The following is a 6,209-nucleotide window of genomic DNA, read 5'->3' on the forward strand; positions in this document are numbered from 1 at the left end:
TTTTCACATATCATAGATTTCATCCTGAAAGTTAATTGTAGGGTTTTGAATAGAATTTTAAGTTAAAGACAAAAGTGGAGATAATGACTTTTTATTCTTCTATATTGTTTGTTCATTTTAGAGGTAAAATTAACCATTTTCTTCTTGGTTTCTTCTTTTCTATAATAAATATCCAATTTCAGTATGGAAGACTCAATTTGAGAAATGCAAAACATCAACTAGGTACTTAATAAGTGATAGTGAAATTGTATTGGACATCATTATTCATTTTTAAGAAGACAAAATTTTCATTATGTTACCAAATAATAAAATAATTAATTAAGACAGGGACTTTAACTCTCCAAAGCAATTTCTCAAAAGGTCCTCAACTCACACCAAGTCTCTAATTTATTCATAACAACAAATATTCTCACTTTCAAAGACTTGAAGTGTAAATCATGCAGCTACTCATTTTATTGTCCCCATAGTAAACCCCTTAGCCAAAAATCAGGATTACATAATAGATTATTCTTGATCTGTGTGTTGAGTCCACTAGGAGGGAACTCAGATGGACACCAATATGATGCATAAGCTGGTTCGTTTATTGATCACAGGATACATACTTTTATACTTTTCATTTACGTAACCACTTACATAAGCGTTTTAGCAAGCACTTTTTCACATGCATTTCCTTGTGTTTGTCTTAGGTGAATGTTTTGAGAACCCAACAATGTTTTGAGAAACAGAGTGCAGAATGCTTTGAAAACAGTGCAGAAGGTATTTTCTCAGAATGTGCTTTCTTATCTGAGACTGGGAATATATCTTGTTAGCTCAGACATGCAGCTACACCCTTATCTAAGCTCTGAAGTACATCTTGCTTGTTAAGTCACATAGCTATTTCTGTGTTAACCCTTCATAGCTCTTAGCCTGGAGCACATAGAATACCACACTGTTGATTTTGTTTTTAGGTTTTTGCAAGGCAAATGGGGTTAAGTGGCTTGTCCAAGGCCACAGAGCTAGGTAATTATTAAGTGTCTGAGACCAGATTTAAACCCAGGTACTCCTGACTCCAAGGCCAGTGCTTTATCCACTACACTACCTAGCTGCCCCTGATCCGTTGATTTTAATACAAAGATTCTACTGAGAAATACATTATTTGATTTTTGCCATTTTTATTCATAATTCTTACAAAATGAATTCTAACAAATCCAAACATAGATACATTTTAGTGAAAGTGAAAAAGAGCATTCTTTATTCCATTCTACAATAATAGAGAATGTCTATTTGTAAGACAAGGTAAATTATGATGGTACTATGAAAAGGCAATCCTTTTTTTTATTATGAAGTTCCTTCAATTAGTCAACAACAGATCTTGAATGATTCTTTCATTCTCTCAGCACATTTTTATCATATTTATCCCTTGAGTTATTGACTGGATGATAGAAAGATACTGCACCTTTCAATTCACGATAGTCAGGCCTGATTAGTTTTTGCATTGAAATGTATCCAACATTTCTTTCTTTTTTATGTTGGTGCCATCATTTTCTCTGAAATATAGGACACAAACAATAAGAAAATTTTAATTTTTCCATTTGATTTTATTCTGAAATTTTGGTCCAGAAATCATGACCTTGGCACAATAAGAAGCCACCATGTGCTACAATCATCTCTTTATGATATAATGAAAATTTTGTCTTCTTAAAAATGAATAATGATGTCCAATACAATTTCACTATCACTTATTAAGTACCTACTTGATGTTTTGCATTTCTCAAATTGAGTCTTCCATACTGAAATTGGATATTTATTATAGAAAAGAAGAAACCAAGAAGAAAGTGATTTTGCAGTCATATTCCATAGCAGGATCAGAAATGAATATTTTTAGGAACTCATGGTACTGAGTTGCCAGGGGCTAGACAGCTAGCTAGTAAGTGACAGAAGACAAATTTGAACCCAGATCCTCCTGAATCCAGTGGTCTATCTCCTGCTTTCTTAGCACCCCAAGTATTGAATCCTTATCCCCCAATTTGGATATTAAAAGTGTACACCTTCATTCTAGTTCAGTCCTAAAATGTCTATGTGTAAATATCACTATTTTTCTCCATATATTAAATTGTAGAAAATTCTATTCATTTTATCTTCTCTGTTTTCAGTTTATTACTCTCCCTTGTTTTTAATTTCTCTTTGAGAATTCATAACCTCATCTTTCTTGTATTTTTTTTGATTTTTCTCAATTTTAGGGAGATAGCATGGGGTCATAGAAAAAAGAGTAGATTTGAACTCAAAAAACTTGTGAAATATAGGTTGGATGAGATCATATAAATATTACCCTGACTTCCTACAGTCTCTTATTTATTCTTCGAGAATATGTTTTGAATATCAATACTAAAAGTGAGCATTTCCAAAAGAAATGCAGATATTGTTGCTCAAACATTTTAATCAAGTATGACACATTTTGATCCTATTGGGTTTTTCTTGACAAAGTTATAAAAATGGTTTGCCATTTAGAAGTTATGTGCATTGTTGATCATTATACTATAGTACATTAAAAAAAATCATCTTGTTACTTAAAAATTCAAAACAGTCACCTAAATGACTTTCAGAAGCAACCAGTAGAAGCCTGAAGTGGAAGTGAATTCCATATTTTTCTGAGGAATCAGACAAGTCTGTGTGAAATTGAAGTGGAAATAAAACCTTTGATGCATATTTGGCATAGAATTCTGCCAAACACATTAGAATAAATTATAATAATATTTTGAATTTTTCAATATGCTTCAAAATTATAATAATGGAAATGATATTGATAATATCATAGACAACTATAAGACTTTCCTTTTCATTTTTTTTGTAAGGCAACAGAGTTAAGAGGCTTGCCTGGGGTCACACAGCTAGGTAATCAATAAGTGTCTGAGTCAGAATTTTAACTCAGGTCCTCCTGACTACAAGGCCAGTACTGTATCCACTGTACCACTTAGATGCCTATAACTCTAGGAACTTCCTTTTCATTTAGAACAGTGATTCATTTATAACTATCAACTTTAAAAGATTAATTTATAATCCCACAAGCAAAACTATAGCTTAATGAGAATTTTCTTTTTTGGATAGATTGGGACCAAAAACTTACATTAGAATGAGAATTTATGCCACATTACTTAGCAAAATCTTTCTACTAATTACTAATCTTATAGCCTCTTTTATCTGCTTATTCCGTAGACTGTATATAATGGGGTTCAAAAGGGGAGGTATTATGCAATAGAATATTGAAAAGATTATGTCTTTAATGGACCCAGATTTGGAAGTTGGTTGTAGGTATTCAAAGCCAACTGGAAAAAGGAACAAAGAAACCACAATAATATGAGGCAGGCTAGTAGAGAAGGCTTTTCTTTGGTCTTCTTTCACTGGAAATCTGAGCACAGTGGAAAATATTCTAATGTAAGATGCAATGATGAAGCCAAAGCAGCCTAACCCAACCACCAAAATAGTGATAAATAAGTATAACATGTTGCTGAATATCTCTGAGCAAGAGATCTTAAGTAAAGAGGGGATGTCACAGAAAAACTGTTGGATCACATTAGACTGGCAGAAAGACAATCGAAATGTGTAACCCGTATGGAAACCTGAATATAAAAGTCCAGTGACTAGGCATGTGAGCATCATCTTCATGCAGACACTGGGACGCATGATCATTGTGTAATGAAGTGGGTGGCAGATGGCAACAGCGATCATGGGCCATGACAGTGAGCAAAGTAAATTCAAAATATGCCAAGAAAATGAGCAGAAATACCTGAGCTGCACATCCAGAAAATGAAATAAGCCTGTTGTTCAGCAGGGAGTTAATGGATGCCAGGGGAACTGTGACTGATATGTAGCAGGCATCCACAATGGACAAATTCCTAAGGAAAAAGTACATGGGGGTGCGTCAAAAGTGGTGAGGATGACAATGAGGAGATTCCCTATCAAACCTGCTGAGTAAAGTAGGAAGAAAAGCAAAGCATATAAGATCTGCAGTTCTTGAGTGTCAGAAAACCCCAGAAGGAGAAATTTAGTCATAGTGTTGTTAAACTCAGACATTTTCAGATTCAGTAAATGACCTAGGGAGTGAAATTAAATAGTCCATCAGTCAGAGATTATAAAGCATATACTGTGGGTAAAGATGAAAAGACATTATTCCACTTTTATCATTACGACATAAATTATGGCACATGTCTTTTCTTGGCTATGCCACTCTGGTCAGTCCAGTTACCTATTAAATAAAAGCTCTCAATCTGCTTTATGAGAGGTTAGACTTGGACTAGTAAAGAATATTTCTATATTTGTTAATTCCATCTATTAAAAAAACTTGGATGCTTAAAGGTAATAAGATATTGATTATCTGTCAATGAATACATCTGTACAGATAATCTAAAGGAGGACAGAATGCAACAGTGTTGATTTTAAGGATTAAAGTGCCTGTCATTGTATTCCTTTACCATGGACATCTTTATCTTTATGAATATCCATAAACAACATAGAAGAGAAAGTCAGAAATTTAAAAAAAATATTGATTCAAACCTGTTTGTTTTTGCTACCAGTATTTATAGGAACTATATATTTTTTTTCTCCTTCCATTGCCCTCCACATACTTTCCCAGTGACTGAAAGTTGCAAGTGAATGGTGGTGATGCATACAACAATATATTTGCCCCACATAGGGATAGAAGGAGGGTGAAGTCTGAACACTTGGCCTGTTTTTCTATCTGATGCTCAGAATATATCTTTTCATCTAAATTTTACCATAGCTGATCACTGGCTCTGCTGATCTTTTCACTTCATTTTTCTTTCCATTCATACTCAGAAGGCAACCAAAACGAGTGACCTTTCTCTTCCTAGTGTCTCCTATGGAATGGCATTAAAGGGAGCAAATTGTCCTGATAAAAGAAAAGAAAAGGAAAAGGAAGGAAAGAAGGAAGGAAAGAAGGAAGGAAGGAAAGAAGGAAGGAAGGAAGGAAGGAAGGAAGGAAGGAAGGAAGGAAGGAAGGAAGGAAGGAAGGAAGGAAGGAATTAAGGGTGAGAAAACAAAAGGGGATAATAACTATTCCATTCAAACTCATTATATTTTACCTTAACAAGACACCAAATCTTGCTATTATGTTCTCCAGTCTGATTTTCACAAAGATTTGCTGAATTCTTTTTTTATCTTGGAAAAGACCTTCAGAAAACACTCAACTGAGGTTGAATTGGTAGAAAATTATAAAGATTCCATTGTTATCTAGCGATCATAATTCTGCTGCCTACTATTAGGAAGCAAATTTTCCCTCAGTCTTCTGAATTACATTTGTAGTTGAAGCTGGCCAGTTTAAGAGGATGGCTCTATAGACCAATTTCACACTTGGTAGTATTTCCTTGGGGACGTTTTCCCTGATCTTCAGTCAAATACAGAGAGGCAGAGATTATTGTAGTGTGGTAATTTTCTATGGATAGCAAAAAAACCCACACCAATTAGTCCTTACAGAAGGACTGGGTTGTAGTTCAAGAAAAATTAATGTGCAAAGTATGAATAAATATTATAGTTCTATGATTCATTATCTTTCAGATTCCCTCAAAAGAATCAAATAAGCCCTCTTCCTGCATTCTTCAAAGGCCAGAAGAGGAAAAAAATCAAGTTTCCTAAGAAGTGATTTGGTTTATAAACTCAGTTGATACAGTATACTGAAGCTATGGTCATAGAATTGACTGGCAAAAAGAAAGTTTCCAAAATTTTGTGTAAAATGTTTCAAAATACATTTTACTTTTTGCATTACATTCAGTCCCAAAGAATCCTTTATCCCACTTTTGCCTTGCTTTACAAAAGACAAGCTAGTTAAGTATCAATAAAGTGATGACATCTGAAAGATTAGAAAACTTTTGAAAATCACAGCTCCCCAACCTTTTACAAAAAGTGGTGTGTTCCACCTTGTCCACTAGGTTCTCTGATCCCTTAATTTTGTTTTGCATCTGTCATTTGATCTTAGAGTAAATGAAAATTTTCATGATTTAATTGTACACAGAACCCCTAAGTCAATTCAAATTCATGTGCCTCTCATTCCATCACCTTAATATCATGATCTTCAGGAACAAAGGACAAACATCATCAACTGTTCTAATAAGATAGAGTTCTCAGGAGTTACACACATATTGTGGTGTCATATGTGTTCCAGGCTAAGAGCTATGAAGGATTAACCTAGAAATAGCTATGTGCTTTAACAAGCAAGA

At 34.0% G+C, this 6,209-nt stretch overlaps 1 pseudogene; it reads right to left on the reverse strand.

The window, feature by feature from the left end:
• Window positions 1–3,117: 3,117 nt before the first annotated feature.
• On the reverse strand, window positions 3,118–4,050 carry LOC141492732 (olfactory receptor 14C36-like; annotated as a pseudogene).
• Window positions 4,051–6,209: the final 2,159 nt, after the last annotated feature.

Source organism: Macrotis lagotis, chromosome 1 (assembly GCF_037893015.1).
Source record: "Macrotis lagotis isolate mMagLag1 chromosome 1, bilby.v1.9.chrom.fasta, whole genome shotgun sequence".
In the NCBI taxonomy this organism is placed as follows: domain Eukaryota; kingdom Metazoa; phylum Chordata; class Mammalia; order Peramelemorphia; family Peramelidae; genus Macrotis; species Macrotis lagotis.